The 13,878-nt window shown below is 34.2% G+C and overlaps 1 pseudogene; it reads right to left on the minus strand.

The window, feature by feature from the left end:
* The window catches only part of LOC145127174 (receptor-like protein kinase FERONIA pseudogene), a 183,314-nt pseudogene extending 173,028 nt beyond the window's left edge, over nucleotides 1–10,286 (minus strand).
* Between the last annotated feature and the right edge of the window lie 3,592 nt (nucleotides 10,287–13,878).

Below are 13,878 nucleotides of genomic sequence, written 5' to 3' on the forward strand. Positions count from 1 at the left end.
AAAAGAACTACCCCACTCATGATCTGGAGTTGGCAGAGGTAGTATTCGTCTTAAAAATATGGAGGCACTATCTTTATGGTACTAACTGTAAACTTTTCACTGATCATAAGAGTCTTCAATATCTCTTTAATCAGAAGGAATGGAACATGAGAGAACGGCGTTGGCTAGAACTACTCAAGGACTACGACTGTGAGATACTTTACCACCCTGGTAAAGCAAATGTAGTTGCTGATGCTCTCAGTCGGAAGGTAAATCTGGAAAAGAGAAGGCCAAGAGCGTTGAGAATTGAAGTTATCACGACAATTGTGGAAAGTATAAAGAAAGCTTAGGAGGAAGCTTTAGAGAAAAATGACCGAAAGAATGAACGTTTGGGAAAAACGTCGGTGTTTGATACAAACAGTCAAGGACTGAAGGTATTCAAAGATAGGATTTGGGTACCTAAGACGGGAGGAGTAAGAGGTCTTCTGATGGAAGAAGCTCACAAAACCATGTACTCGATTCATCCCGGCAGTATGAAAATGTATAGGGATCTAAAACCCTATTACTGTTAGCCGACGATGAAGCTCGATGTTGCTAAGTATGTGGCCTAGTGTGTAACTTGTGCTAGGGTTAAGGCACAACATCAGAAACCGTATGGGAGTTTAGAATCTTTACCTGTACCCATGGGTAAATGGGAGGACATTACCATGGATTTTGTGACTAAACTGCCCAGAACAAGGAACGGTCACGACATGATTTGGGTGGTCGTTGATCGCTTCACTAAGAGTGCGCATTTCATAGCCGCTAACGAGAAATGGTCAATGGATAAACTTGCGAATTCTTATGTGAAGGAAATTGTGAGGCTTCACGGTGTTCCGTTAACGATTGTATCCGATCGTGACATCCGTTTTACCTCAATGTTTAGGAGAAGTCTACCAGAGGAATTGGGTACCAAGTTGTGTTTGAGTACAGCTTACCATCCGCAAACTGATGGTCAAAGCGAACGAACGATTCAAACATTGGAGGATATGCTGAGACCATGTACCCTAGAATTCCAAGGTAATTGGGATGAACACTTACCTCTAGTAGAATTTTCCTATAATAATAGTTTCCACACAAGCATCAAGATGGCACCTTATCACGCTTTGTATGGGGAAAAGTGTCGAACGCCATCATGTGGGCTGGAAGCTGGGGAAAAGTAGTTTATGGGACCTAAAATAGTCCATCAGACTGCTGAAAAGTTGAAAGTGACAAGGGAAAGGATGTTAGCTACTCAAGATCGACAAAAGAGTTATGCTGACAAGAAAAGACAACTGATATCCTTCGAAGTTGGAGATTGGGTTTTACTTAAAGTCTCGCCGTGGAAGGGACTTATAAGATTTGGTAAAAGGGGAAAGTTGAGTCCAAGGTTTATTGGACCATTTAAAGTTCTTCAGAGGATCGGGAATCAAGCTTACAAGCTAGAATTACCGGAAGAACTGGAGGGTATTCATAATACCTTTCATGTGTGCTATTTGAGAAAGTTCACGGGAGATGTGCCCGACATAATTCCGATATCTGAGTTAAGGTTGGATGAAAACAAGAGGTTGATCGAAGAACCTGAGGCAATCGTTGACCGTAAGACTAAGAAGTTGCGATGCAAGATGGTCGATTTAGTGCTTGTGCATTGGAAACATACGAATGGGCCAAATCTCACCTGGAAAACGGAGAGTGATATGATGAGTCGCTACCCGTATTTGTTTGCTGATGTGTGATTCCGGGGATGGAATCGTCCTAAGGGGGAGAGAATTGTAATGCCCGTGTTTCTAGGCTAGGCATTAATATTGACATTATAGTCTAGGTTAGCCTTTGTAACTCATTTTGAAGAAATGAAAAGGAATTATGTGAATATTATGTGTTTTATGTGTTTTATGCTTAATTATTAGGGTTTATATAATTAAGAATAAAAATGAGAGTCAAAAATAAATATTAGATAAAGCCGATATCTATTAATAAACTTGTAGTGGGCGTGACAAGGATTACGGATATATAAAGAATACTGAAATCCGAGTTATAACGAAGAAGTTATGACCTGTCGAAGTTTCACAACAAAACCGTCACGGTGCTGAATGTCGTAAAAAGTGAGTTTTTGATAAACTACTTTTTAGCCTTAGTGATCTAAACGAAACTCGTAGTGTTCGTTAAACCGAGAGTAGGTATAAAAAGAACACCCAAATTTGACTTCGTATGAGGAAGTTATGATTTTTCGAAGTTTCAGCTTAGCAGTAGACAGCTAAAAACTCGAATTTTAGATCGAGTGATTTTTATCCGAAACGACCTAAATGAGAATCGAAGGTCTCGTAAATAGTAGCACAACGGTAAAAAGTCTGACGAAAACGGACGTCGGATGAAGAAGTTATGAATTTTTAACGGATTTCCTGTCCTAGTCTGTTAAAAATAATAATATAAAAATTAAAGTCAAAATTAGCCAACGAAGTCTAAACGAAAGTTGTAGAGCGTAATATTACCTACGCGTGCATATAAATAACGTTAAAAACGGAGCTCGTATGCGAAAGTTATAGATTTTAGATGTTTTGGCGCGAAAATCGAGAAAAATCCCCAAAACCGAGAAATTTCGCATACGTGGACTTCGGCCACGTGTCCTCGCTTCACATCTAACGCGTGTCCGGAATGTTGCTGAGTCATCCGAACCAGAGAGCTGATCCGAAACGGTCCAGTAGAAGTGCGACACGTACCCCCTTCCATCGTGCGTCCGAACCTTCGCAGGAGCCACGAGCCTCCCTCCTCGGATCCGAACTTCGGTCCAATCAGAGGCTGCCAGCGAGCCCCTCCCATGCGTAGCCACGTGCGAGCCCACCTGCCTCCTTCGGATCTGCTTCCGCGTGGACTCCTCTCAACCGTCCGATCAGCAGCTTCGGACCCTATAAATAAGAGGGCATGCGAGCCTTCTCGGTTACTTTTGGAATTTTGCCACATTTAGCCCCTTTCTCCATATTTTCTTCATCTTAACATCCCCCAAAGCCCCGATATCGATTATAACCCCCGAAATACGCCACGAAGTGCTCGAGAAGCCCGTAAAATTTATCTTTTCGGTTTCGAAGCCCGACCCTTGCAGAGCCCGGTTTCTGAATAAAACTCCCGGTTTTATTAGAAACGAACGCTTTAGGAAACGAATTGCTGCCCGATTATCATCAAAACAAGTGAGTGTATAGTCACCTTCATCTTACACATAGATATGAAGTATTTACCTTAAAATACGTGCTATGTGTAAATATATTAATTGTTTATTTGAGGTGACTGTTGAGTTGATGTATTATACAAGTTTTAAATTGTATATGTATTTTTATCTACAAATATGTTGGGTAAAACATGGGTAGATAGTTGGTGTGTGATGAAATAAAGTGATGAGAGGCCTCGATGTGATTTGTGATCCAGTCATCTAGCGGAGTTTGGATGACGACCACAGACTTTCTAGACAGTCCAGTGGAAACGCTAGCAGACCCGCAACCTGTAGGTGTTAATGAACTTAGGCGTTCATTCGTTGTACTCCAATCCCCCTCATGGTTGCCTTTAGGACATGTATGGATGAGGAAAGCCCTTAGCAGTAGCGTCCATCCCGATGATATTCTTTAGGCTAGGTCCCTTGTGATAAGTGTTTAGGGACTTAAAGTGAGGATAACGGGAATGGGTAATCAGGGTTATTGTTGATTGATGAACTTAATAAGTTTATTATTATTGTGGGTTGAAAACCCTATATGCTCACCAGGCTCCCAAGCCTGACCCACTCAGCTTTTTATGTTACAGGTAGTGGACCCCGAGCATAGTCGGAGGACAATGAGAGATTTTTGGATTATAGACCAGTAGTTGTAAATAATTGTTGAAAGGCTTATAATGTCTTGTTTATGCTTTTGATCTGTATCGGAACATGACATCTCGAGGTTTTGATATGAAATGAAATTATATATTTCTTAAAGAAAGGTTTTGACAAACTTTTATCATATTTTGTATTGGGGACCAATTCCGCAATATCTTTTAAAAAGATTTCTCTGATTTTATTTTAAAAATCATAAATTAAATCGGTGTTTTCTGGCCGAGAAACTAGGGGATGTCACAGTTGGTATCAAAGCATTAGTTTAAGCGAACTAAGAAATTGTAGGATTTATAGACTTAAACTTAGAATGCTAAGTGATGATTGTGAGATGAGTGTCTACCATATTTTAGACACGAGCACTAGTTTATTTTAGGAAAGATGCCTAAAATGCCCTTATGTGCTAAATGTTATATGTTTACCATATGTGCCATTATTTGTTCGAATCTATGGTCTGTTGCCGACCGGATGTGGAAACCTTATGTGTGTAGGATTCTAAGCGTATGATTACGAGATTAGAACTAACATGTAAACGTTTCGGAGTAATAAGGGAATTTAAATACCTATCGAGGATAAAGACCTAAATTCGCCTTATTCGGTATATAGATTGTAATGGCAAGAACTCGTAGTGGAGTTGCAAATGCAAATGGAAACAGGGATCAACAACCTCAACCTCAAGTAGTTGAGCAAGTACCTGTTGTAGGAGCTGGACCCGAGTCAATGACGATGACTGGGGTACAAGCAATGATGTAGATGATGTTAGATCGCCAGATGGAGGAGACAAGGCGATTACTACAACAACATAGGGAAGAAACTACGATACCTGTTGAACAGCCCAAATTGAATGAAGGCCAATCAGTAGGAGGGAACTACAGTGGGACTCTTGGTGAAGCCAACCCACCGATAGTTAGACAAAACAACCAGGATGGAGGAGTTGATGGACGCGGGTGCAAATACAAAGATTTCATGGCATCTAAACCGTTGTGTCTATCTGGAAGTCTGACACCGGTGGATGTCATGAATTAGATCTCCGAAATGGAGACGATGTTTGAAAGCTGTGAGTGCAGCAACAAACAATAGACCGCACTTGCAATTCCTCTATTAAAATCTGGTGTACTGAGCTGGTGGAAATTACTAGCTGATTCCATGCCCAAGGGAGAAGCTAGTAAGATGTCTTGGGAAGACTTTGTGGTACAACTGAAATTGCAATACTGCTCTGAGCAGGATCTTCTGGAAATTAATAATGAGTTCCAGAATTTGAAAAAGGGAAAGATGAGCGTTACTGAATACGCTACTAGTTTAATAATTCTCGATTTTTCATACAGGATATTCAGATGCTGATCTCGAAGGTTGTGGACTTGATCAGAAGAGTACTATAGGTGGATGTTAGTTTCTAGATGGAAAACTTATAAGTTGGCAATCAAAGAAGCAGACTTGGGTCTCACTTTCAACAGTTGAAGCTGAATACATTGTTGCTGCCTAATACAGATCAGAAATTATTTCAATACAAAGTCAATTAAGAGACTATGGAATTAGTATGAAGAAGATTCTACTTTATTGTGACTCAGAAAGTGTAATTCGAATTTGTCATAATCTAATTCAGCACTCTAAGACAAACACACATCGCCTTAAGATATCATTTATAAAGGATCAGTTGGGGGATATTCACAAAAGCTCTACTGGAAGTTACTTTCAATGGAATTCTTCATGGGCTCAAAATGATTGAGGTTGAATGAGTTTCAGAATCATTTGTGTAATTTCAAATTGTTCCAAACGTTGGAAGGCATCAAAATTCACTATTCATCTGATATTCAATTTGTGTAATTTCGACTTATTCCGAGCATCTAAAGCATTGGATTTTACTGTTCATTTTGGTTTTTAATCTTTAATTCCGATTTGATCCGATCATTGCAAGCTATTAAAATTTACTATTCATTTCTGAATTTCTTTTCTTTCTTGAAGTTACTTCTTTTTTGCGAGAGGGTACAATCTCTTTTAGGCCTGTGAACTAAGGTAACATTCCTTTCTTTATATTTAAAAAAAATTAAAAAATCCAAAAATATTTTCTTTAATTTTTGTTTATAAATTTCAAAATTTTCAAAAAGATTTTCTTTATTTTTGTTTTTAAATTTCAAAAATCCAAAAAGATTTTCTTTATTTTTGTTTTTAAATTTCAAAATTTTCAAAAATCCAAAAAGATTTTCTTTAGTTTTTGTTTTTAGGTTTCAAAATTTTTCAAAAATACAAAAAGATTTTCTTTATTTTTATTTTTAAATTTCAAAAGTTTCAAAAATCCAAAAATATTTTGTTTAATTTTTTTTTTAAATTTAGAAAATCTTCAAAAGTAGAAAAAGATTTTGCTCTATTTTTGTAATTAACACTTGCTGCATTGACATGACACATCTATTCGCTTAAGGATCATCTATTCTTCTTTCTCAAATTATATTAGTTAGGAGTCCCTAAAAGCATAATGCACCATGTTGTCCGAAGTCTCAACAATTCTTTGTTTTTGAAAAGCCTTAATGAAATGTCTTGTTCTAAGAATTTCTTCAATAGCTTGTATTAACAAAAATTCAAGAGCTACCTATCTCTACTCATTTCGAGGTATAGAGATTTCTGCTTGGTCAATCTAAGAATTTCTTGGTTATATATATATATATATATATATATATATATATATATATATATATATATATATATATATATATATATATATATATATATATATATAGGGCTAGGTTAATTTGTTTCTTACATTTATTGTGTGCCAGAATGCACCAATGAGAATTTAGTAAAATTAAATAATTATTTAATTAAATAAAGATAGATATTAAATGATTTCCATAATTGTATGTATATTAAATGATATCCATAATTATAATTCTCTTTTTATGGAAACTAATTAAATTCGTCAATAACGTCAACAATAACATTCTTTCAGAATGAATTCGCATCTAGGTTTTTATGTGTGAGTTCGGTTTTTGTTTCACTACTCATTCACTTAAAATACAATAAAGTTGCATAGATTATGAAAAACAAGAGTGTATTCTACTAGAATACACTCTTATTCTAGTAGAATACGCTCTCATTCTTCTAGATACGAATTCATTCTGAAAGACAACCATGATAGTTGGCTCGTTGATTCTATTATTATGAATCACATGATAAGTAATCATAACATATTGTTTTACTTTCACACTAATACATCTACATCGCATTTTACCATTGTTGATGAGTTTAATTACCTCTTAAGTTATAGGATATAGCACCGTTGATCTTCCCCTATCTATTACATTATCTTTCATGTTAAGCCTCCTTACTTTCTCGTTTAACTAATCTGCTATCAATCAATAAATTACTCTTGGATTGAATTATAGTGTCATTATAACCCAGATGGGTCATTGGTTCCCCTTATATTATTATAATTGGTTGTTTTCTTCTGCCACCACCAGATGGGTCTCTGATTTCCCCTTATTATTGTGTTTTTCAAAAACTTTCAACGATAGTTATTAGGTTTGCAAATTGACAAAACTAGTCATTCAACTTATAGATTCGAACTAAAAGTCTATTATAACTTTATATTTTAGTTACTCATAATTAACATCTCTCTCTCTCTCTCTCTCTCTCTCTCTCTCTCTCTCTCTCTCTCTCTCTCTCTCTCTCTCTCTCTGTGTGTGTGTGTGTGTTTGTGTAACTATAAAATCCAATTTCTTTTGTTTTTTTTAGTAACTGCTTACTGGTCCATAGTTGTTACAATGAAGGATATTTTGCATCAAATCTTGAGTATTTACGTTGAAGCTTACAATTTTAGAGTGATGTAAACCTTTAAGGACATGATCTTCCTCCACACAGTTTTTTACCTATCGAATATCAACGACTCGAGGTTGGTTTTAATTTACTATTCTGTTATTTTAATTCGTCCGAAAATGGGATGGTCTTTCTTCTACATTCTTATAATCGGATCAGATTGCGAAAGAGTGATTTGGTTTCTGGACGAAACTTGCTAACTATAAATAGTAATTGTATTATTTTTCGCAATTAATCGACATATGGTTCTCAATATTATTTGTGGGTGTCCTTGCGTGACTATTTGATTTTCAACACTAGACACAAGGCTTCAAATCCTTAATTGAATCCCAAAGTATTTCCCCAGTCATACCTTCCATACTTGTTTTGTATCAAATTCTAAATTGGGATCGACATTCCATCGCCATGAATTCCATAAATTAGCAATACAGGAATGCAAAGACCCATATAGTCATAACATCTGAATGTAATGTTATAAGATGTAAATTTGGTAATATCCATGTCAATAAAATGATAAAACATGTAGAAGTCCACCACATAGTAGACAAAATGTATATGTACCTAACACAAGATTACGAAGAAGTTGGGTTGAGCACATGAAATAGCAAGAGAAGCCTTGGTCAGCGTATCATTAACTATGCAGATATCACTGTCATTAACTATGCAGATATCACGGCCAGCATATCATTAACTATGTAGATATCACGGTCGTTTACCAAAGGGGGGTCATTAGGAAATTGGATAAAGGGAACAGCGGAAAATTTTATGATACATTAAATTAGGTTTCTCTTAATGAAAACACAACATTGGGCTTACTTTGGTCCATATAGTGAAAGAAATAACAAAGATGGAAAGTAAACAGAAATAACAAAGAAACAATGTCCAGAAAATAGCAGTGCTACAACTAATATAGTGTTATTCAAAAAGGGAGTTGATATTTCCACTTAATAAATCGATTCATCCACATGAAGTACAACACCTTTGCAACTAACATACAAGTTAGTAAAACATACATTTTAAGTTGATGAATCAATTTCTTAAGTGGTAATATCACTTTCCATTCAGAAAGCAGTGAAATGGTCGCCAATATCAGCGATTTCACCAAAAGCGAAACCATAATTTTACACCGCTAAATTGAAATTACGTTTAGCTTAGGTCCACATACTATAGCGCGCTATTAACTGTTTAAGATCATTAATGCAATTAAAAATTATTTTGGTGTATGAGAAAGGGGCAAAAATTATGCTTCTCAAACACAATAAGGTTTTTGTATTGGTTGACAATACCAGAAGGTGGAAGGCATGAGGTGGTTGCTAAATTATTGTCACTAATGTAATGTTAAATAGTTGTCCTTAAAATTGGGGAATGGATATGAAAGCAGGTAAACAATTATTCAACATGGTTAGGCTATCTTAAACTATAAACTATAACCTCCGTAGACAAATCAACTTCATTACTTTTGTATATGGCCTTCTTATATTGTCTGAATTTTGTGCTAATATATGCTAATATGGATAAACAAAAGCATAGAGAATTAGTATGCACAATTCATATATGAAATTGAAATACCAGAGTTCTCTCCGTTGGAAGCGAAGGGAAACATATCAAGCAATTTTCCAAATATTGTTTTGTCTGTAGCCTGCAAGGAAATGTTGATTTTCTCCTGTAAGGTCAGTACATAATTGAGACGTACGACAACCTCAGCCATCATAGGGCGCTGCTTTGGATTGCTGAGCAAACATCTCTCTGCAATTCGAACAAACTCTTTTAAACATTTCGGAGATATTTCACCCCTTATGCCGTTGTCAATTATATGCTTTAAATTGCCTTCTTTGATAGATTCTTGCGCCCATCTTGCTAAATTCCATTGCTCTTCACCAAGACTTTCATCCACTGCACGCTTACGACAAAGCACTTCCAACAATACCACCCCAAAGGCATAGACATCAGACTTCCTTGTCAACCTTCCTGTCAAGGAATAATCTGGATCTAGATACCCAAAAGTTCCTCTAACAAGTGTATGGACATGAGTCGATGGCTGATTTGTTGGACCTATTTTTGACAACCCAAAATCTGAAATTTTAGCTGCCCAACTTTCATGCAACAAAATATTGGAGCTCTTGACATCACGATGTATAACCCCAACATCAATCCCTGTACCAGTGTGGAGATAGTCTAACCCACGAGCTGCACTTACGCAGATCTTGAGTCGTTGAAGCCAAGTAAGAGGGGTACCAAGTTTATGGAGGTGATCTTCTAGTGTTCCATTGGGCATATATTCATATACGAGGATCATTTCATTTTCATGATTACAATAACCAAACAAGGATAAAAGGTGACAGTGACGCAAATTTGAAAGCATCTCAACTTCTGCCCAGAACTCTGTTGCACCTTGACTGGACATAGAATCCAACCGTTTAAAGGCAGCAACAGAAACAATTGATCCATTAATAATGTTACCTTTATAAACTTTTCCAAACCCTCCATGCCCAATTACTAATGATTCGTCAAAGTTATTGGTTGCTAAGAGAATCTCCGGAAACTCAAAGTGACGGCATGATTTTGATGATTCTGTGGAGGAAAAGGAGGTGGAGAGTTGAGTTTCGTTGAGATCACCGGTAGCAGAAGACATAGTTTTTGATGCAGAACAAGTGGAGGTTGAAGCAGATTTTAAAAATTGTCGTTCAGTATATGGTAATTTCTTCCTGGAAAGAGAGATGGAGCCATCGTGTGTCACCAGGCATTTGTATTTAAATTGTTTTTAAATCAACTAAACGCTGAAGTGGCTCCAAAACAGCAACATAAGTTTTATCACCTAAATGGACAATGCCACAATGGGACAACGGAGATATAAGTGATAAAGAAATTATGTTTTATCCATCATATATTTATACTTGTGAAATTTTATTTTCCACGATGCAGCCTGCAAAAACCGGGTCTTCCTCCATTGATTGCTACTCCACCCTAGAGCTGTTGACTATTTGGATAAAACCGAATTGTTTAATTGGACAATTTGGATTGGACTATTTGGTTCGGATATTTGGATTTTTGGATTGGTTTTCAACAAAACCGAATTATTATTTTGGATTTAGGATTGGTTTTGATTTATAATATAAAAACAGAATAGTCCAAAAAAACCGATTACACATTTATGTCTTATTTATTTTGAATATATATCTATAGTCATTTATTAATTTTGATTTATAAAAAAAAAAACCGAATAGTGCACCCATAAGGCCTACTACGCCGACTCACATGAAACCCACGATCCATGCTGTCAACTGATTTGTAGGGTTTATTGAAATAAGATATTGAAGTGGATTGGATCAGAAAATCAAATATGCCCAAACCAGAAGAGTAGGAATCAAAAGGAGCCGATGTTAAGGTTTATACAAGATTTAAAACCATACATATACAGATTTGTGAACTTGTGTGTTGTTCAAAAATGTGATATATCCAAAATCATAACAAGAGTCGGTGTCTGTCGTCATTTTTTGTGGATATTGATATTTGTAGCTGTCCGTTCCCCATTTCTTCTGCTTTTTTTAGTATTGATTTTTTATTTTATGTTTTTAACTGATGTTATCAGTCAAATGATGATTACTTTATTTTATTAATATACTAGGTTATTTGACAATAAAAAATTTATACAATAATAAACATAATTTTATTTAATCATACAATTGCAAACAAATATTTATATATAATAATTGGTGTATGCTGACCAGTTTATGATCCATATGTATAATTAATATTTAAAATGGTTATAAAATTTAAATAATATTAATTAAATAATTATTAATGAGAAAAGCAATAATAATATAACAAGATTATGACTCGCGTTAAACGCGGGGAACATAAATTAAATACATATCACATTAATAGGTGGTTTTGTCTTAGGTTGATTTTTAATAAAAAAAAATGTTAGATAGATTCATTCTTAGAGTTTTTAAACCAAACTTATTAGATAAAAATATTTAATATTTATATTAGAGCAATTTGGTTTTTTAATACAATAATTTTTAACATAAATGATATATGTGATCTTTGTTTTATCACAACATAATGCGATTTCTTGATTAAAACATGTTGTGTAGTAGCTTTATGAATTGACTTTGTTCGGTGTACCAACCCCCATGAAGGCTCATATGGCTCTTTTCATATTAGCTCTGTAAAACCAAAAGCAACAATAAGTTGTTAATGTACCAGCAACATTAAATTTTGCAAAGAAATTCGATAAACATTACAAATAAAGTGAATTGTCATAACCATAAACATTGAATTCAGACATTGTAATTTGGTCGATTTCAAAGTATTTTTTCCTTATAAAAAGTAGAATATAATTTTTCAGGCTACGCCCAATCACATATACATTTTTTCCAATCAAATAAATTATTACAAAAAAAAATATGTTATGAACAAAAATATAATATTAGTTTCATAATTTGCTAAAGGTTAACACTAATAAATAATAATGAACTTTCACAAATCTTGCATTTTGGTCACTACATCCAACTAACAAATGAAATTCGGTTTAGAGGATTGATTCAAGAAGTGCATCCATGACTTCTTGTAGCTGAATTTTGGGAAATGTTAAGACCTAGTAAGATATGAGGGAATGGTCTGTGAGGCTACGGTTGGTTTCTATAGGGCAATACAAATTCAAAATCGATAGCACATATCTTTCCTACCTGCTTCAATTATCAAATTTAGATCAAACTTGTCAAAATAAAATTATAAAAAAATAATAAAAAAAAAATAACCAGATATGTAACCTAACAATCGAACAACATATTTTTCATTGAAATAAATATCATAAATCTACAATTTACACTTTATATATTATTCTTAAATTATATATTACCTTTTCATCTTTAATGGTCACTACCACCTCTTTCTGTCTTATTGTTGTGACACGCATCTATATCAAAAATAAGAGAAATAACTATAGAGAAGAATGTTGATAGAGTGATACTTCATTGAAAACGCAGCAAAATTCTTCATAAAGCCGCTAGGATTCTTCTATAGACCGCTAGAAGGTCTATATAGTGACAACCGGTGTGGCATCCATGAGAACGCACCACTTAAAATAATAGTTTTGATTAATGTACGTGAAAAAATCATTTAGAATGCTTACCGGTTGTGATTGTTTCCACTTGGATGTGAACATTAACATTCTTATAGAGAAATGGAACTTCAAATGAACCTTACATAGTCAAATCAGCAAACATGACAACACAAAAAGAAGCCTAACTTAGCATATAACAAAATTTCCAAAAAATTTCAAAATTTTAAGGTTTAGCTGAACAATTTTTTCAATTTATCATAATTTTATTTCATTACAACCTTATATGAGTAAGCATGAATCTAAATCAAGTGAAAGAAGTAATTGTCATTTAAATCCAATAAAAAAAATTACAATATTGTGAAATTGCATATAATTTACATGTTTGCTTATTGTCTTGGAGGTACCCAACCACTTGGATATGTACTATTATTTGATTAATTAGTGCATAAATTACATTATAGAATATGAAATTTAACGATTGCTCAAATTCATTTACACTTGATTTAACAATAGAAAATGGACAAATTTAACGATTGCTCAAGTTCAATGGTAAATGTTTACTAATAAATTTATCAATAAATTCACAAGGAACTATAAATAATTTTTTTAGAACGGTTAAAAGATTTATAAAAGTTTATAATTTCATAAAAGTTGTAGTTTGATAATATTTATATTGAAGTTGTAATGAATAACATTGTAACAATGCTGACAAATTCACATTCAAACGGAATAATAGAGTAAAAAATGATTAAAATTGTAAATTCATATGAGTTTAAACCCAAAAGACAAATAGATGAATAATTCAACATTTCATAAAACCCAAAATGTATTTAAATGATCAAAATTCTAATCCAAAAAACGAATAGTATGAAACAAAGTAATCAAAAACCAAACCCAAAACCAAATAGTATGTAAACATAATATGAAATCAACCGTACTCAAATCACCCAACTACTCATATAAAATCATGAAAATCATATTTTTTTTTTTTGGAATTAACAGTTTTGGCTTGCCTTCTCCAGAAGTACGATTTGTTATTGATGTTAATGATCGTTTGGTTAAGGACATTGTTTCCAGATTATCAACATCGTAAATATCTTCCAAGTTGTGTTTTAATTCTTCATGTCTAGACACTTTTTTAAAGGATGTCTACTTA

Source organism: Lactuca virosa, chromosome 7, assembly GCF_052849685.1.
Source record: "Lactuca virosa cultivar CGN04683 chromosome 7, Lactuca_virosa_CGN04683_v6, whole genome shotgun sequence".
Lineage (NCBI taxonomy): Eukaryota > Viridiplantae > Streptophyta > Magnoliopsida > Asterales > Asteraceae > Lactuca > Lactuca virosa.